Source organism: Topomyia yanbarensis, chromosome 1 (genome assembly GCF_030247195.1).
Source record: "Topomyia yanbarensis strain Yona2022 chromosome 1, ASM3024719v1, whole genome shotgun sequence".
NCBI classification, from domain to species: Eukaryota; Metazoa; Arthropoda; class Insecta; order Diptera; family Culicidae; genus Topomyia; species Topomyia yanbarensis.
In genome coordinates, this window is record NC_080670.1 from 149,245,466 (window position 1) to 149,267,078 (window position 21,613).

Genomic DNA, 21,613 nt, shown 5'->3' on the forward strand with positions numbered 1-21,613 from the left:
CGTCCGAGGATTGTAGGGCAATCCACTCTGGCAAAGAGTAAGTCCGAGACGAACAGGGCTCGAGAGCAGCCCCTCCGAATGCTGAGTTTATCGAGATGTATTAGCTGGCAACGGTTTTCATAACTCGGCAGCTGAAATCTGTTTCGCCATGGGAGATGACGAAGGGCGAAGCGTATGAACCTGCGTTGGACAGCCTCGATTCTGTCAATCCCGTTCTGGTAGTACGGATTCCAAACAGCTGAACAATATTCTAACGTTGAGCGGACCAACGCGCAGTAAAGCGATTTAAGACAATATACGTCCCTGAAGTTTTTCGCTATTCGGAAGATGAACCCAAGCTGTCGTGATGCCTTATCCACGATGTATGACGTATGTGGTTTGAATGTTAATGCCGAATACATGATGACTCCGAGATCTTTGATGTGAGAGTGTCTTGGAATGCTCGAGCCGAAGAAATGGTAGTTAAACTGAGTCGGTTGGCGTTTCCGCGTGAACGTAACGATTGAGCATTTTCTCGGGTTTAAAACCATTCTGTTTAGATCACACCACGTACTAAAGCTGTTCAGTTCCCTCTGAAGAAGCTCGGCCTCTGTTTTATCCCGTATTTGTTGAAAATTTTTCATGTCGTCTGCGAAAGAAAGGCGGGGTCCTTGTAATGTGAAATTGACGTCATTAAAGTAGCTGTTCTTATTACTGGACCGAGATGGCTTCCTTGTGGTATGCCGGATGTAGCGAAGAATGGTGCAGATAGACAATGCTGATTTGGAGTTGCCTTTCATCGAGGTAGGAACGAAACCAGCGCAGAAATTGTCCATGAATGCCGAGTTTGTCCAGCTTCGCTATTGCGATGTCATGGTTGATTTTGTCGAAGGCCGCAGATAGATCCATATAAATAGCATCGGTTTGCAATCCGTCAGCGAATCCATCCATTACATATGTTGTGAACGAGAGCAGGTTTGTCGTTGTCGATCGTCTAGGCATGAAACCGTGTTGGTCATCTGCAATGTAGTATTTGCAGTGAAAGAAAATAGGATCTAACACAACCAGCTCGAACAGCACTTAAACACGAGATTCCTCGATAATTGTCAATGTTCGATTTGTTTCCTTTTTTATGAGCTGGAAACATGTGCGCTGCTTTCCAGTAGGAAGGGAATGTACCAGTAGTGAGTGATAGCTCGAAGACTCGCCGAAGTGGTTCAAGAAGCCCGCTGATGCACTTTTTGACAAAAAACGAGGGAACACCATCTGGACCCGGGGAACAAGATGCTTTCAGTTTGGCATTTGCTGCAAGAATGGCAGCATTATCGACACAAATTCGGTTGATGGTTCGTCCTAGAGAAGAAGTTAAATTAGCGGCGGCAGCGACTTGTTGTGGTGGCAGGCGCTCGTTGGAAAAAAACGCTTGAAAATTTGTCGGAGAACAGTTGGCAAATTCCCTTAGTGTCGGTGCCTAAAACTCCATTAAAGGACATACAAGATGGCAAACCGGATTCTTTTCGCTGCTCGTTAACATACTTCCAGAACGACTTGGGCTTGGATTTCAGTTGACGCTCGACGTTTCGCTGGTGTCTAAAAAAGGCGCATCTGCTTTGCTGTTTGTATTCGTGGTTGAGTTGAAAGTAGTGATTTCGTAATGCAAGTGTCTTATGCTTCGAGAATTTTTTAAATGCAGCTCGTTTGGCAGATTTTAAACGTCTAAGGACGGTTGATTGCCAGGGAGGGTGTTCATCGGTACTAATTGTTCGTTTTGGTACATGGCGGTCGATAAGGTAGTTAAGAATACTAGGAAACGTCATCGCTGCTTCGTTCGCGTCGTCTTTGTTAATACATATTTTCGTCCCAGTTTATATTCAACAGCGTGCTAACGATGCTGTCGTAGTCAGCGTTTTTAAAATCGTAGACGATAGAGCTTGAGACGTCTTCAAAATTCACTCCTAGATTACCAGCGAATACAATATGTAGTGGGGGATGATGACGCACCTGCTTGACTAAAGGAGTGGGTGCAGTGCAGCAGTACGGAGCGCAGTCCCGGGCACTTACAAAGCAGAGGTCCAATGTACGTCCATTCTCGTTGGTGACATTATTAATTTGCCGAAGAGTTGCGCTGCTGTAGTTTTTTTTTTTTTTCATAAAACGTTTATTTGACACGGCATTTGCAAAAGCTTTTTTACGCCGGGGTTTTTTTACATAATATGTTACAAAGGTTCTTAAGACTATCACGTTATAAAAAAAATCACTTTCTAATGCTAACACTGAGGATAATCATCATTTTGAATGTTTTTAATTATACTCTATTTTCTTGAAATTCATTGTAAATCTATTGATAGTTTTTCTGTAATCTTTGTTTATTTTTTTTCTTTATTTATATCGTTTTATCTAACTTAACTAACTGCGAAGAAATCTAAATTGTTTGTGGGTAGCAAGGGAAAAAAACTAGAAACATTGTGGGGATAATTATATTTGAATATTTATTGTTTTCAGGAAATGATAAATATGGCTCATGTATGTAAGATCTCGTAAAGCGAGGATATCACGAACAGGTACATAGGGTGGTTTTCTTCTGGCTCGTAAGGAGTCTATTAATTGGGATCTGGCTTCATGATATTCAGTGCAAGACCAAACAATATGTTCAATGTCTTCGTAACCCTCTCCGCAAGCACATTGATTATCTTCTGCGATCCCAATACGGCGGAGATGCGCATTCAACGTATAATGGTTGGATATGAGTCTAGACATCACACGAATGAAGTTTCGACTTACATCCAACCCCTTTGAACCATGCCTTCGTTGATACTTTAGGGATAATTGAGTGCAACCACCGTCCCAGATCTCCATTGTCCCATGATGTTTGCCAACTAGTGAGCGTCCTCTGACGAGAAGCGCTATAAAATTCATTGAAGGCAATAGGTCTTTCATAGATGTCACCGTCCAGTGCCACTATTTTGGCTAAATTATCCGCTCTCTCATTACCCGGTATGGAACAATGATCGGGAATCCACACTAAGGTAATTTGATAAGATTTATTTGTTAATTTAGTTAAGTATTCTCGTATCTTCTTCAAAAAGAACGGAGCGTGATTATCAAGCTTTAATGAGCGTAGTGCCTTAATTGTGCTGAGGCTATCTGTGAGGATGAAATAATGGCTCGGAAGTAAAGTATCAATGATTTCCAGACTATAGTGAACTGCTGCTAGTTCGGCTGTATAAACGGAGGCAGGTTCTGCAAGCTTGAAAGAGATCGAGGTGTTGTTGTTGAAAATACCGAAGCCAGTGGCCTCATTGATTCGTGACCCATCAGTGTAGAACATTTTATGGCAGTCAATGTGTTGGTATTTACTTATGAATATTTTAGGGATCTCCAGAGAGCGCTGGTGATCCGGGATTCCACGAATTTCCTCTTGCATGGACGTGTCGAAAAAGAAAGTGGAATCGGGAGTATCTAGTATATTAACACATGTCAGAACATAACTAGAAGGCGTTATTTCTTGTGACATGTGATTGAAGTACACTGTCATGAATCTGGTTTGGGATTGAAGCTCGACAAGTCTTTCGAAATTTTCAATTACAAGTGGATTCATAACCTCACATCGTATAAGTAAACGAGAGGAGAGATCCCAGAATCGATCTTTTAAGGGAAGAACTCCCGCTAGAACTTCAAGACTCATCGTATGTGTCGATTGCATGGAACCTAAGGCGATTCGTAAACAACGATACTGTATTCGTTCCAATTTAATAATGTGAGTGTTTGCAGCTGAACGGAAACAGAAGCACCCATATTCCATTACTGAAAGTATCGTTGTTTGATACAATCTTATCACGTCACTTGGATGAGCACCCCACCAAGATCCGGTTATTGTTCGGAGAAAATTTATCCTTTGTTTGCACTTCTTTACCAGATACCTAATGTGGCCTCCCCATGTACCTTTAGAATCGAACCAAATTCCGAGATATTTAAAGGTCATGACTTGGGCTATCGTTCTACCAACCAACTGAAGCTGAAGCTGAGCTGGATCATGCTTCCTTGAAAAAACAACCAACTCTGTTTTCTCCGTAGAGAAATCGATGCCTAACTTCAAAGCCCAACTTGATAAATTATCCAAACTATCTTGCAGTGGTTGTTGTAAATTTATGGCATTTGGTCCTGTAACAGAAACCACGCCATCATCTGCAAGTTGCCTTAGAGTGCATGGGCTGACAATACAATTATCAATGTCATTCACGTAAAAATTGTAGAGAAGGGGGCTTAAACAAGAACCTTGTGGGAGGCCCATGTAACTTATTCTGAATGTTGCCAAATCGCCATATGAAAAATGCATGTGCTTTTCTGACAATAAGTTGTATAAATAATTATTTAATATTGGTGAAAGACCACATTGATGTAGTTTCTCTGAGAGAACATCAATGGAAACAGAGTCGAATGCTCCTTTTATGTATAAGAACACAGACGCCATTTGTTCTTTTTTTGCGTAAGCTAGTTGGATTTCTGACGAAAGTAGCGCAAGACAATCATTCGTTCCCTTTCCCCTCCGAAAACCAAACTGGGTATCTGATAGCAAGCCGTTCGCCTCAACCCAATTGTCGAGACGTCGTAGGATAATTTTTTCCAACAATTTCCTGATGCAGGATAGCATTGCAATCGGTCGATACGAGTTATGGTCGGAGGCTGGTTTTCCCGGTTTTGGAATGGCGATAACTCTCACTTGTCTCCAGTCGTGCGGGACTATGTTCTGCTCAAGAAGCTTATTGAATAAATTCAACAAGCGTCTTTTTGCTAGGTCAGGCAGATTCTTCACCAAGTTGAATTTAATTCTGTCTGGACCCGGAGCATTATTGTTGCATGAGAGGAGTGCAATTGAAAATTCCATCATTGTCAAAGGCGAATCTATGGAATCGTTACTTTTGGGAGCATCGCGAATGATTTTCTGCGCAGGAGCAGAATCTGGACAAACTTTCTTCGCAAAATTAAATATCCAGCGATTCGAAAAATCTTCGCTTTCATTAGTTACGTTTCGATTCCTCATTCTTCTGGCTGTGTTCCAAAGAGTACTCATTGATGTTTCTCTTGACAAGCCATCAACGAAACGTCTCCAATAACTAGACTTTTTGGCACGACGGAGACTGTCAAATTTGTTTTGTAAAATCGAATAATTTTCAAAGTTTGCACGTGTACACCCTTTCCGTTTCATAATTTCTTTGTAAGCAACTTGTTTAGCTTTATATGCATCCGAGCACTCTTTGTCCCACCAGGGATTAGGAGGCCGACTGTTCATTATCATGCCAGGATTGCATTTCGTTTGGGTTTGTTCTGCTGCTTCAATAATCAAACCCGCTAGAAATTCATATTCTTCGGTAGGTGGTAGCTCTTCCGTCGAAACAAGAGAAGTGGAAATTAAAGATTGGTATTTTTTCCAATCAATATTTCGTGTCAAGTCATAAGGGACATTGATTGAATTCATGAGGCCTAATCCATTGTTAATTGAAATAACGACTGGCAGATGATCGCTACCGTGAGGATCAGGTACAACCTTCCACGTGCAATCTAACCGAAGTGATGTCGAGCATAGAGATAGATCTAATGCACTTGGTCGTGCGGGTGGTCTGGGAATGCGTGTTGCTTCGCCTGTATTTAAAACTGTCATATTGAGCTCGTCACAAACATTGTATATCAAAGAGGATCGATTATCATTGAAGAGGGAACCCCACAATACTCCGTGCGAGTTGAAGTCTCCCAGTATCAGCCGCGGAGCAGCCATGGATTCCACTACCTCAAAAATCTGACGTTGTCCAATTTGAGCTTTGGGAGGTATATATATAGAAGCGATAGACCTGTCTTTGCCTTTAATATTCGTTTGGACAGCTACAGCCTCAATGCCCGCAAACAAGGGGATGTTAATTCTATAGAAAGAATAGCACTTTTTAATTCCTAGAAGCACTCCTCCATACGGGGTGTCTCGGTCTAGGCGAATAATGTTGAAATCATTCAAGTTGAAATTAATGTTTGAGGTAAGCCATGTTTCACATAAAGCAAAAGCATCGCATTTCAAATTATGCAGCAAAATTTTTAAGGAGTCAATTTTAGGTATGATACTTCTGCAATTCCACTGTAAAACAGTGATGGAATCTTTCATTGGAGGAGGTGAATTACCCATTGAAAGATACAATCGCTGCAAGGATGGGCCATTGAGCAATCAGCTGCTCTAAAAATGTTCTAATTGTTGGGAGGAACGCTGAAAGTATACTTTTTAGTGGTTCAGAAATATTGAATGCTTTGAAAATCCAATCAACAATTTCAGAAAACTTCAATAAACCTATCCCCGGTTGAGGCTCGGAGGAAGTTGAAGTTTTATTATTTCCAGTAATGGTGTTCTGTTTGGATTGTACATTACCAAAACCGGGAGGGACTGGCTTCGGTATTGCATCGGAATTCTTTAGCTTTGGCCGCAATTTATTTGTTGGAGGAGAAATTTTAAGGCCCTTGCTTGGCAGTTTGGGAAAAGAGGATTGTTTTCTTTTCCTGGATCCTCTAGGTAAAACAAATGATGTACCTTCGGACGCTTCGTCAGAGTCAGACTCTTTCGGCAATAGAATAGCGTATCTGTTTTCTGGGACCGTGGGTTCAGGAGTAGCATTTTTCAGTATTTCTGCATAAGAGCGCTTAGATCTCTCCTTCAAGGATCGTTTAATTTTCTCCTCCCGCAATTTATATATGGGACATGCAAGGAGCTCGTGTGAAGTTTCTCCGCAATGTAAACATTTTTCTAAGTTTTTATTGCATGTATCCTCTTGATGAGGCCCCCCACATTTGCCACACCGTACCTTATTGGAACAGTAAGTGGCTGTGTGGCCAAGCTGTTTACAATTGAGGCAATTCATCACACGAGGGATGAAAAGGCGAACGGGGAGACGAATTTTATTAATGAGAACATGGCTAGGCAAAGCAGACCCAGCGAAAGTCACACGAAATGAATAGGACGGTCGGTAAACTTTTTTCTCTTCTTCAATTGATACTGAGTACAATTGCTTAACATCGAGTATTTTTACTTTATTAAGCAGGGTGTTCTTGAAACAACCAACACCATGCTTAAGTATATCCTCGGCAGTGAGGCTGGGTTCGGAGATGACTCCATCGCATTCTATATCGCGCGAAAGTATATAAACTTTATATTCACGCGTGAAGAGTTCGCAGGCTACTATCTCGTTAGCTTGTCTAATGTTATCAATGCTAACTCGAAGTTTATCTTTATTTACTTTCACGATCTCTGTTACAGCAGAAAATCGTGAAGTCAGATCCCGTGCAATTTGCACAAGGTTTAATGGCTTTCCTTTCCGCCTGAAGAAAACCTGCCAAGGTCCAGAAGACCCTTGGGGGTATAATTTTATTCTAAGGGGAGTTGAGGGAGGGGGATCAGAAGAATTTTGCTCTTGTGATATGGAGGATTCCATCTCACTATCCTCCATCTCGCCTATCATACACAGTAAGTAAATTAAATACTAACACTAGCAAAATTATATTAAAATCTACCTGTCCTTCGAAGAGTTGCAGATTCTCGCTGTCTCCCTCTGTCACGCTCGGGTTGAACACAGCGCAACCACCACTACCAAGATGGAGCCGCTGTTTACCTGTGGGTCCAGGGGTATTTCCTTACTATGCAGCGTGGCTAGGTACACAAATACACAAAAGCCCGTTTCTGCACTAGCACAAATGAATAAGTGATGATGAAGCGAGACGCTTCACCAACAAGATGCAGCTCTGTCTCACTTAGCGCCGACTGTATGCAGCGTAACCACTACCACCACCAAGGTGGGGCCGCCGCTTACCTGTGGGTCCAGAGGTATTCCCCTGCTATGCAGCGTGGCTAGGTACACAAATACTCAAAATCCCGTATCTGCACTAATACGGATGAATGAATGATGATGAAGCGAGCCGCTTCACCAACCAGATGCAGCTCTGTCTCACTCCGTCGCAAGCGCCGGTTGTATGCAGCGCAACCACTACTACCACCAAGGTGGGGCGCCGCTTACCTGAGACTTCGTTGCCTTCGCACCAACACTCGCTTATCGCGTGGTACCACCACCAAACGACCGCTCTCGCAGCCAACAATCCTGCCTGTCTCCGCACCAACACGGCATCAAATACTGACACGGTACACAAACTTCTAGCCCATTCACGGCTTGCACAGCCTTGGTTGCTACAACCAATCAGCAAACACAACCTTTCAAGGCGAAGGCTAAAACTGTTATAAGTTTACGCTGCTGTAGTTGTCCAAAATACAACTGACATTGTTAATAAGCGCAGATTTTTCGATATCCAATCGTAGAAAACCATTACGTGCTTGGCACCACGTCAAGCCAGGTAAGTTGAAGTCGCCCATTATAACGATATCATCAGACGGGGCGGCGATCGAGGCGATAAAAGAAACGGAGGAAAGATGTACATCGATCAGGCTGGAATCACGAATTCTGTCAGGTGGAAAATACACAACACACAGGAACAGATTGCGATCGGAAAGTTTTACTGATATCCACACTTGCTCGGAGCTCGCCCACCGGTCATCGTTGATCACTCGGGCTTTTATACCACGGCGAACGGCGATAAGAACACCACCGCCTGATGTCTTGTGGCTGTTGAGGGCATTGCGGTCACAGCGGTAGACATCGAATGTTGAACCAAAGACCTGGCGAGACAGAGTACGTTTGTCGAGCCACGTCTCGGTCGAGGCGATAACGTCGTAACAGCAACCCGTGGTCGCGAGCAAATAGCTGTCCGTTGATGAATTTAGGCCACCAACATTCTGATAGTAAACCTCGATGTTGTTGGAGGACGGATCAGGTACAGCAGAGAGCGAAGACATGTTGCCGTGTAGGAAGATCCTTTCGTCAATCCCACGAACAGTATCGGAACGGTTCACGGTCGCCTGGTCGACTTTGGCGAGGGATTCGAGGAATTCCGAATCAACTGCGTCGCGCCCCAAAATACGACTATCGTCGTCTTCAAGAGAAATGGTTGGCATCAGATATTAAGATGTCGGAGCAAAAGGCAAAAAACTGGAAGCGAAGAATACATCCTTATTACTTTCGAATTGTTTCACTCAGAATTCTCGATTTTGGAGATATGGGTTAATGAGACCTATACCAATACCATTGCAAAGAAATTGTTCAAACTACCAGAATAAGTATTTACATTCATCGAAAAGCCAGTAAGTATTGAAAGTAACTCTGGACTGCTCTGAGACACGAACATTCTTGAAATTACATGTCGTATTTTTTCGCAAATAAATATGCTTTTAGTCACATTGATTATGAAAAATGTATATTGGGGTTTTCAGTACAACTCAGTGTCATTTGTAGTTATACAGTAATATGTGTGACATGAATTCAGTGAGATCAACTATCTGTCCAATGCATAAACTCTGATTGTAATCCTCGATAATTTACGTGTAGAATTCGCAACACTCAAACGAAACGTCCATTGAATTATCCAATGCCTCTACTAATTCTGGCATTGAAGCTTCAATTGAAGCGTTCTTAGCATATAGCAAATTTGGGCAATTGAAACCATCGCTATAAGTTAAAAGCATCCGTTTACTTGCACTTTAGTCGCCATTTTTCCCGGATCTAATTTGTGCATATTTTTGGAATTTGATTAATTAGTTTTTCTTAAGTGACCGGCGCTCGCGCCGTTGTATTTAGTGCACCTTCAGAAACTCTAGCGAAATCATCATGATTTTTTAATAATATCAACCCAAAACAGCTGTTTTTAATTTTCAAATGATATATTTGAACATTAGTTTCATTCAATATTCAATAGAGAAACGAAAAATTTAAAAAATGCACGCTTTCGCAATTTTCGTCTTTAAACAACCATATAACCCAGTTTCAAATTCCCCAGGATGTTCTTAATTATAGTATATACAAATGCTCATATAGAATTGAATTAAATTGGAGTTGTTGTAGTTTTCAGTTTTTGGTCACATAACTTTCCTTGGAGCAACTTTTTGAAAGAAACAGCCCTTCATCTTCAGAGCAAAGCAGGGTTTAAACATAAATTTGTTATAGTTTTCTCATAACACACATATTTTACAATTTGTGCCAGCACCACAAATATTTTCTTTTTCAAGTAGAATGTAGTATCTAGTTTGTTTCTGCAAGTGGCTCTGTTCTACAATAAAATGGAAAACTATTTATAGGGAAACAGAAGACAAAAATAGGTTTGTTTTCTTTAACCTGCACAAATACATTGCAAAATTAAATTAGCTTGGATACTAACAAATATTTCAGATTATTTGAATATCTTATGACACTTCTTAGAAATGGATTTGGAAATATCAGTATAGATCTGAGTCGTCACGAACACGATGGGGGAGAGGTCGATGGTGAGGGTGAGGGAGGGACAACAAGTGAGGAATGGTAAATGATGATTAGAGCTGTGTCATTATTTTTGTGTATAGTGCGAAATTTTGATTCCTTACATCTTTATTATCAATAATACAACTGGTAATTTTTACGCCATAATTAGTATAATATAAATCTTGAAAAATAAGATAAACTTTCACTAGAATTTTGTTATTCAAAGACACAATTGCTCTCGGCGATGCTACGAGTATAATACGAATATGAATTATGTTAGAAATCTATCTATCTATCATCACTTGGTAATCTGTGCATTCATATACCATCCATCGTCTATCTCACGACTGAACGCAATACTTAATCCATCGGATAAATACGTCAACTCCAGACAAATTTTCACTTTGAAGTGAATTTACACATTGTTTTGTATGTGAAATAAACTTGCGTATTAATTTTTGAAAAATAGTTAATTAATTATTAAGTAAATTCACAAACAGTGTTCGGAATTGAATTCCTTGAATTACGTAGATGTGTTAGGGGTATGCCTGGTGAGACAGTGAACAATATCGTCGAAGAGATGTGCCGCGACGGGCGTATCTGGCACGCTGTCAATAGAGTGGTTGCGAGTATACTCTCCGAGCTGCAGAGGAAGTGGCGAAGGGACCAGCAAAGTAGCCCCACTGGCTAGAATGCCGCCAGGAAACCACAAATCGGGTTTCGGGAGAAATTTCGCCGCCGGGGAACTCTCCGACGGTGTAGACTAGGTTCATCGCCGGGGACCAGTTGAGTAGTACGCGATATAGCACTAGGTTAGGGTCGTCGGGGCGCCAGTGAACCGGACGTCAGGCTTCACCGGAATCGCCGGACCGACCTCGACACCCTACCGGGTAGCTCGTGAGTAGACTAGATCCACCGTCGGGGATTAGACCGAGTAGACCGTGTCGAATAGCTAGCAGTGGGTCGTTGGGGCGCCAGTGAACCGGAAGCTACGCTCCACCCGGAATCGCTGGATGGACCTCAGCACCTACTGGCTGGCCCGTTGAGTAGGCTAGCTCCACCACCGGGGACTAGACCGAGTTGACGAAGCGGGGAGCTAAATGGCTAACAGAAAGGCACATCGGGTCGGGAGTAATCTACCGCCGGAGAATTCACGGTAGGGTAGATTCGCCGCCGTGGACTACCCGACAGAATCGTGATGGGAAGGGGAGCTAATTGGCTCACGAGACAAACACCGGTACAGAGAGAAAATCCGTTGCCGGGGAACTCTCAGTCGGAGTAGGATAATATCCGAGTTCATCTCGATAAATCTGGGAGCTAAATGGCTCAAGGAAGCGGGTATCGGTGTCGGGGGAAATTCCTCCGTCGGGGAACTATCGATCGGAGGAGTGTGAGTTCATCGTTGGGGACTATCCAAGTAGATCGTGATAAGGTCGGAGCTGAACGACTCACGGAAACACGAGCTAAATGGCTCAATGAATCAGCTCCTAAACCGCTCACGGGGACGAGAGCTAAACGGCGACTTGGATACATGGAGACAGCAAGCAATAGAAGAGTCGAGAGTTAAATCAAAGCTATAGGTCTAGGTCGAGCCACTCCATGAACCAAGCGAGGCTCTGAGATAGAGCAGAAGAATGAGGTGTGACGGAAGCACAACGAACCCCCCCACAAAATAATACGATGACGTAGTTCCGTGGGGAAGAAGGGCGTAAAAAATAAGGAATGCTTTTAGTGGTTAGGCACGAACGTGTGTCAAGAGTCCCACACAGTGCCAATACACTACAGGCCAGGTTTTTGAAGCTTTTTTAACCTTACTAAAAACACACACACAGACATTGCCCCAATTTGTCGAGCTGAGTCGATTGGTATAAAAGACGCGGCCCTCCGGGCCTCGGAAAAAGTTTTAAAAGTTTGAGCGAATTCTATACATTTCTTTTGTATTAAATGTAAAAACTTTTGTTAGTTCTTTTTGCCTTTCTCTTATAGAAAGGATATGCAATCTCTCTGAAAATTGTCAACCTAATCCCGGCCAGGAGGGCCGCATGTCATATCCCATTCGGCTCAGTTCGTCGAGATCAGCAAATGTCTGTATGTGTGTGTATGTGCGTGTGTGAACCAAATTGCTCAAACTTAGTCTCAAATAAACGGTATAACGCTACCATAGGCTGCTATTGAATTTTTAGTTGATCCGACTTCCGGTTCCGGAGTTATGGGTTTAAGAGTGCAACAATACAGAAATTTTTGCCTTTCTCATATAGAAAGGATATGCAATCACTCTGAAAATCATCAATCTAATCCCGGAGGTTCAATTTTTTTTTCGACTGGCATCAGGTTTCTGGGTTTTAACAGAGGCGTAGCTAGAAGTGCACGGACAGGGGTTACGCCCCCTCTCCCCCTCACTGCTCACCCCCCCCCCCCCCCCACTCATACCCTCTCCCCCTCTCAACCCCATTATCTTTATACCACCGCTATATCACAAGGCATCCCAAGTTAATCCGAGGAGTGGTTCGGTCGAGGGTTTTTCACCTTACTCACACACCCACCCCTGCATGACAAAATTAGTTAGCATGAAGACAACACTGAATTAATGCTGATTAGGCTAATTAAGAATGATATTTGAATGATATCATTCCATTCGTTTTAATGGTGCTCCTGAAATCCATTCTAAAAAGTGTTAAAAAAGCGTTATTATTTGTAGATGAGGTTAGTAGGTAGACATCACGTGTTGTACAATATTCATTTCGAAATGCAAACATCAGACTACCTGCGATTTTTTTCTGGATTCGCCCCTGCACTGCTCATAATAACTTAACTCTCCGAAAGTCACGTGAAAGGCTCACTGAACAAGAAGCTACTGGTACTCTCAGATACTTTTAAGAAATCCGTAAGCTTAAATCTCGCTCGAAATGCTTACAAAAGCAATGAAAAATAATTATGGTACTCATTTAAATGATGAAGGCTAATCGACAGTCATTCAATTGTACAGACATACCCGAATTCGTAATTATTAAAGGAGCGCAGAACTGAACTGTACTCGCCAAAAGATGGATAACAATTCTCCTTGATGTGGATGAATGTTGCTCGTTCGTCAAAATACGTGATTTGAAACTCACTTTGATTAAGTAAATAATTTAATAACTAGGGACAGAAACGCAAATTGCTATGCTGTTAAAACCACGGCATATTTTATAACAAAGAAAATCATTTTCATATCGAAAGCACTGGAAATTCAATACTCTTCAATTGCGTGGAATGGGTAAGGCAACTTTTCTTAATTTCAAATTAGCGCCCACATAAAGACGATTGATACTGTAGCGACCCTCAAACACGCCAATGACCCTCTGCTAATCAATCGATCTCCGAAAACCCGTTGTCATCGTTTTCCACAAATTCAATCCATCTCACATCGGCGAAAGGGTACGGAACGTTTCATTGTCTCACCCTAATTAGGGCTTTGTAACATGACGAAGGGTGATTGTCCCCTTGTTGCAGTGGTGAACCCTCCAAGTCTGTAAATTGAGAAGCGAAAAGAGGCCTATCCGAGCCTAGGTCCGTGTGCATAAAACCATGCCCAAGTCTGGTTGCCGGTGATAAAGAGGAAGGCATGGACAAACGATCGGGTGAGTATTAATTACCCAAACCCTGAGTGACTAGAACGTGACAAAGTGCCGACTCGTGGTTAAGTGAGAAAATTTCCGACACACGTGCTCCTATCGCTGACTTTTGGTGGCTTCGGGGGAGCATGATTCGGTCTGTCTGGTGTAGGTACTGCCGGAGTTGATGGTTGGTTAAATACTGGCAGATCGGCTACTGGCTGAATTACGGTGGAGCCGCATCATACTTTGTGGGAAATATAGGAAAATATACGTGTTTTATGATTATAGAGGTTTTGATCTTAGGGTAATTCGCCTCTTTTTTCGGGTTATAATTTTTTTTTAGAAAATTTTCTAACCCTATGTGCGGGGTCGGGAATCGTTCCTAGGTGAGCTGCGTACAAGACAATCGATTTACCAACTACGCTATGCCCGCACCCATTAAAAATACCACTCTTTAATAACAAATAACAGCGGCTTCTGATGAAAGGTTAACCATTAGGATACAAACTCCAGATATGCATTTCATACTCGTACAAATTTATTGCAATTAGGTAAAGTAAAATCTGTTTTGACTTGATTTAAAAAAATCCAAAGCCAAAAAAGCATTTCTTTTCTCACCATTCGCCAAATTTTCGTGAGCGATAATCAGTTTACTCAGAATGGTCTTACAATACTGTTGATTAATTTTATGAAATTTGTTTTTTTTTTTCGATTTCGAGCAGCCTGAAGCCAATGAATTTCGTTTATTTGTAGGAAGTCGCGTTACGTAAGAAAATCCTACATTCTGTAAAGGAACTTAGTCTTCCGTCGTAGACGTAGCATTAGTCACGCAATTGACCTGTACGCTATGAATTGAGTACGAAAGACCTTTTGCAACAAAGGTTGTAGGTACAATTACTTTACTCTGCCTTTGTACCGGCAGATCAAGATTTATGTTAAATACTAATATAATATCTGAAATAGGAGAAAGAAATCTGTTGAACAATATAAATGCAGTGGAAAAAAGTCATATAATAAACCAAAAACTACAGCCGCGTTGCAAACGCAGGAAATTAACCAGAACGGTACAGTTAACATATCCGGAATAAATCAGTATAGGCATGCATACATTTAACAAAAATGTCAGCCCACTTACGCCTGGGATAGCGTATTCGGTTTAATTGATAAATGAGGCACACCCACCTTCAGTTGAAAATGCGAGTTTAAATTCAATTAAAATGCATCTGTTTAATGGATTTCGATGGGATGTTGAACACGTAATCGCAAGCGTCAATTGATAACAATGACCGAACCGGTTAGTAGCTACTTACGTGAGCTTCTACAGGCAAATTGTGCAATTATATTGTATCAATTTCATGTAACCGAGCATCATCAAGCAACATAAACTGGAAATGGCGTACATAATCGGCCTCGGTTGATGGATGTCACGTGTTGTCACTGACGTTTGAGGTTTTGGTGACGCTGATGACGTCGTTGTTAATTGACGACGATTTTAAAACGAAACGGATGATTTGGGGTAACCAGAAATGGGGGAAATGGATAACACAAAGCGTCAATGTTAGCTCTGTTTACAAGTATGGAGGATTTCGAGTCAAGGTAAAGTACTTAACAATTATTTGAGTCAATGAATTGCACTGGAAACCATTTGGTGAAAAATAAAACAAAAGCAATTCTTGTTTTTCTAATTTGATGCTTTCAACAAAAAATAAAATATGTAATTAAAAGTGTTGTTATTTTTGCGAGATTCTCAAATAAAAGTTATTGTTTATTTGATAAGGCACTTTTACGTTAGCTTACACCAGGATTTAAAAAAAAACGATTTTTCATTGATTAGTCTAATATGTGCTTTAGGATGTTAAAAATGATATCCCAAAACATGGAAGATGAAAACAATACATAAATGTTCAAATTTTCAATTCTACCGCAACGCTTCTGATGTATACCTCGAGTGTACTGAAAACTTTAACCGCGTTTCTCTCGAAACCACTTTTTTAAGCTGGCCGGAAATGTAACTCGAACAAATGATTTTTGATCGTTTTGAAATTTTCATAGTAGGTATATTTGAAAGTGACGACGTATGTAGGATTTCATTTTTATTGCTTTTTTTAAATTAACAATTTTGCATCAATTTTAATGACATTTTCGGCGTTTTCCCACAAAATAAAGCGCCATTTCGCGAAAAATCAAAGTATCGAAAAAATCCTACGTGCGTCGCTTGCTATTTACTTAAGAAATCAGAAAAATCTTATGTTTTGACTCTACGCAAGATTTCAGTCATAAATCCCTCCCAAAAAACGTGGTGAAATCACTCGAAAAAATTATCTTTTGTAGTTCGTTAGTTATGTTATAAATCCCATTTAATATGATCTCGATTTATCTCTTTATTGCGTCAAGAAAAATTCCCGAAATATGCCTATTTTTTCGTTCTCTACAGTGGCGTAACCCCATTTTTCTTTTTTTTTGCATTTTAAATTTTTTTTTCATAATGAAACTAAAGAAATTTTACTGCCATCTAATATGGGTGCGCGACGTTTGGCATAATTACGTTAGGCATAATGGACGATTGCCACAATGTACTTTAGGTATAATGGACGATAGGCATAATTCACAAAAAATATAAAAATAATCGCAAAGATTCGTTATTATAGAGATTTCAACCTTACGCTTGATTTTTCGGTTTGAAAAAAGAGAGATTCCAAAATAAAAAATACCATGTGAGATAGTTATCCCTTGCAAGTGTAGAGTATCCCTTCATTTATGTGAACAGTTTTGGTACACGCACATTTCAAGCTTCTTAGGGCCGAGTAAAAGCAACCAGTTTGGCTTTCGGAAGGGTAAGTCCACAGTGGACGCTCTCAACTCAGTGATAAATACTGCCGAGATAGCGATCCAACGAAAAAGGCGAGGTATTCGATACTGTGCGTTAGTGACACTTGACGTGAAGAACGCATTCAACAGCGTAAGCTGAGATGCCATCGCGCTCTCGTTACACCGGCTTAGCCTACCGGTGGGTCTGTACCGGATCTTGGAAAGTTACTTCCAGAACCGCGTACTGCTATACGAGACCGATGCCGGTCAGAAAAGGGTTCCGATTACCGCCGGATTCCCGCAGGGCTCGATCCTCGGCCCGGTATTATGGAACCTCATGTATGACGGGGTTCTGAGACTGAAGTTCCCTCCTGGAGTCAAGATCGTCGGCTTTGCTGACGACGTAACCTTGGAGGTCTACGGGGAGTCAATTCCTGAGGTAGAACTAACCGCAGAACACGCGATCAGCACGGTGGAGGAATGGATGAGCGCGAGAGGCCTGGAGCTCGCTCATCATAAGACGGAGGTAGTTATCGTCAACAACCGCAAGTCGGCACAACATGCAGTTATCCATGTGGAAGAAGTCGCGATCTCTTCACAGCGAAGTCTGAAGTCTCTCGGAGTCATTATAGACGACAAGCTGACCTTCGGCAGCCATGTCGACTATACGTGCAAGAGAGCGTCGACTGCTGTTGCGGCTCTATCGAGGATGATGTCCAACAGCTCAAAGGTGTGCGCCAGTAGACGTAGGTTACTGGCAGGCGTTGCCGTATCTATCCTCAGGTACGGCGGCCCGTCATGGTCAAGAGCACTGAGGGTAACCAGTTACCTACAGAAACTGGAGAGCACCTACCGCGTGATGTGCCTCAGAGTGATATCTGCCTACCGCACGGTATCACACGATGCATTCTGCGTGATAGCGAGCATGATGCCAGTCGGGCTGGTCATTCGGGAAGATGAGGAGTGCTTTGAGCTACGTGGAAATAGGGGAGCCCGCGAGCGCACCAGGGTGACCTCGGTCGCCAGATGGCAGCGTGAGTGGGACAACTCCTCGAAAGGTAGGTGGACCCACCGGCTGATACCTAGCATATCGAGCTGGGTGGGAAGACCCCATGGGGAAGTTCACTTCCACCTGACACAATTCCTGTCAGGCCATGGCTGTTTCCGACAGTACCTCCACAGGTTCGGGCACGCGGAGGTCCCAGTCTGCCCGGACTGCCCAGGTGTAGACGAAACTGCCGAACACATACTGTTCGTATGTCATCGGTTCGACGTCGAAAGAAGAGCAATGCTTGACGTCTGTGGCTGGGACACAACCCCTGATACCCTTATTCAGCGGATGTGTCAATCGGTGGAGAAGTGGAACGCAGTCTCGGCTGCTACCATCCAGATTGCCAGTAGGCTACAGGTAATCTGGCGAACCGAGCAACAGACGACGGCACGGCTAACTAGTGATTGGTTAGCTGGAGCGAAAAAGGCCAAGCGCAAAAAAGGGAGTGAATGGTCTGTTCATGCCGAGGCAGGTTTGGGGCAGCGAATGGCAACCGCGTAAGGGGTAAACCCAGCCACCCCGAAGCAAGACAGAAGAGTAAGTGTATAGGCGTATAAGTGGACTGCCTCATGCCAAGACGGGAGGGTCGTAGCGTAGTATGTTGGGACTTAGCTATCGATACCTCATGGCGTGGCAGAGGAGTGAAAGGGTGAGCATCCAAGTCAGTCTCACACGGCATGTTAAGGGTGAGCACAAAAGTCAGCCTCACATGGTATGGTAGAGGCTAGCACAAAAGTCAGCCTAGCAAGGAATGAAAAAGGTGAGCACACAAGTCAGCCTCGCATGGTATGTCAGAAGTGGGGCCTAAGAAAAATGTCCCACATGGGATGCCAGGGGGAGTGACAAAGGTACTATAGAGTGGCACGATTGAGAGTGAATCAGGTGATAGGGTGAGCACCCAAGTCAGCCTCACATGGTATGGGTGGGGCGAGCACAAAAGTAAGCCTAGCAAGGAATGAGTAAGGTGAGCACACAAGTCAGCCTTGCATGGAACGTAAAAGGTGAGCACAAAAGTCAGCCTCATGTGGGAGTGTTTGAGAGTGAATCAAAGTGCGATTGAGAGAGCACCCAAGTAAGCCTCATACAGGATGTATGAATGCGTGAGTGAGAGTTAATGAGTACATTTAGTACAGCCATCCCCCCAGAAGTAATACCGAGAGGTAGTTCCTGGAAGGAATGATGGCGGAGCCCAATGGAGTTTAGTTGGTATTAATGGCTGGTCACCATTCGAGCCCGACACGCCCCCAGTGCACCCCGTGTGGTAGATTGGACCCTACCAAAAGCACGTGTACTGGGCTAGGACGTAAAGGTCTTCTCCATTGTAAAAAAGGGCCGATTTCTTCACTCTCGCTTAACGCGTAAGCCAGGTTTGCTGGTACTGGTGATACTGGTTTAAAAGTTAAGTGAGGATGAAGAAATCGGCCCTTAGATGTATTACCAATACAGTTGTATCTAAATATTTAAAAATGCAAAATAACAAACATTAGGTTTTTGAACTAATTGAATCGTTATGTATAACATCAGCATTAGGGTATGGATTTTATGTTTGTGATGATACCTTTTTCGTCACAGTACACGAAAAAACTGTCCCTTATAGCATATAGTTTCCGTAGTTCCATTTTTGATGGCCTCGATAATCAATATAAAAGCAGTAATATTCATATACTCGTTAAATGAATAATAAAATGCATCATTCACTCTTTCATGAGTTGATCTTCAAGGTTATATAATTTCTTCTTGGACATTTACACCATGCGTGCATGTAAGATCTAATCTAATTTAATTCTTTCATTCCCAACTTGTTTCTAGCGTTCATAGGATTTAAAAAAACATCAAAAACCCGTTTTGATAGACGCTTCCTTCGCAGTGCTGGAAGCTGCTCACTATTTACCTTCCGATGCTCAATACAATTTTCCTAGCAAATTTTCAATATTCTATATGCTGATACGTTTTAGCAGTTTTCAATAATAATGAGAAATAACGAAGAAATTTCATTTATCAACGCTAACTGAAAATATCTCTGGTAGCACTGATCCAGTGGAGTTCTATCAGCCTAATAGCATTAGCTTCAGTTCTAGGGAGAATAATCATAACTTTTTGCGCTTAAATAAAAGGCAATAGTTCCAGTTACTAGTCTTACTTGTTTTTGTTATTAAATTCTACCTAAATCAAAAGTTATAGCTGTTTAAAATCGTTGTTGATTATAAACAATATAGGCATGAAAGGATTAATGTGTGTTATTTATCCCCTAATACAAATGGGACTGATTTTAAACAAGAGTTTTTAGCATATTTCATTTTCATATTATTTTAGTTTTTAGCATATTTCAGTCATGTGCAATTTATCGGTTGTTTGCCGAGAGATTAGCGCAAGCTGAGTTTTCGCATGCCAAGCATTCGACATCACCGCTAAAAGTGATACTTCAATATGATAATTTATGCCTAACATCCATTATGCCAATCGTCCATTATGCCTAACGTCTTTATGCCTAACGTCAATTATGTCTAACGTACGTATGTCAAACGTCCGTATGCCTAACGTATTTATGTCTAATGGGGTACACCCATCGCATACATTTACAATAGGGGATAATATAATATTAGTAAGATTAGGGGGAGGGGGTCATTCAGTATTTATAAAGCTTTAGGATTTTTAGGAATAACTAGACGGAGTGATTCAATTTTGTTAATATTAGGGGGTGGGGTTAATTAGGGCTATTTTTATGAGCAGTAGTACTGTTGGATATTTTTTAACGAGAGTATATATTGAACAAATAAAATTAGAAAAGGCAGGGGGCAAATAAGTTATGGGAAGATATTTAGAACGGGGAGGGTGAATTTCTACATCCGAGTAACAGAGACAGTGGAGACAGGATGGACAAAGCTGACAGAGTGAAGAAAGATACTAGCTTTCAGTTTCCGGTAACGGGAGATCAACGGTAAGGATTACAGACTCGGGCAGTCTTCATCAAAAAGCATCATCTACTGGGACGCCGGGCGGTCTTCGTCGAGCCGACAGGGGTTCCTCCAGACGATTTCGTAATATGCCTCAGATGCGGATCGGCAACACACCGCGTTGCGCGTGTGATGTTTGTGCTGTATGTCCCGTGTTTGTTGGCTCAGTCGACAAAGATGTTTCGTGTCAGCTTGAAGTCACATCAAACTATTGTTGGTGTACAGTACAGGCGGAAGAGGTCATTTCTGAGAATAATAAGAAAAATATTAGGTCGGTTGTCACGGTAAAGATGGACACGTCTATCTATATCAGTACACATGCTAGTGAACTCGGGTGATTCGTATTTATGCTGCCTAAGCTCGACCCTCATTAGCAGAAAACAAAGATTAAGCCCGTACGATATTAAGCCTGTTCTAATGACCCTGCCAGTTCTAGTTTTCCGATCTGTTTACTTCACATCCTTGCTCTTACTTGAGTACTATTGCTCTAATTTTCACAACTTTCCCTACCCAGTAATCTCTAGCTAATTGAATGTCGTAAAAATGTAAAAAATAATAGGGGCAGTTAAATCTGTATATTGACAGTTTTTAGGAAGCTGCATACGAGGGACATATAGAGGGGATCGCGGCTTGCCAGTACCTCTCGAACCGGAACATCGGGTGATCTTCCTCGATCCCGAAGGAAATCTAATAGTTAAAATCTAGCAGAACAGTACTCGTCGCATGCCCAGACAATATGTTCGATATCGTGATAACCGTTGTCACAAGCGCTTTTTGCGAACCTAATACGTCGGAGATGAGCGTCTAGCGTGTAGTGATTGGACATGAGCCGAGACATCACACGAATTAAATCCCGAT

At 42.1% G+C, this 21,613-nt stretch overlaps 1 protein-coding gene across 1 annotated transcript in view; it reads left to right on the plus strand.

Moving 5' to 3' along the window:
* LOC131677029 (uncharacterized) overlaps nt 1-21,613 on the plus strand; it is a 441,434-nt gene that overhangs the window by 282,983 nt on the left and 136,838 nt on the right. The window lies entirely within an intron of this gene.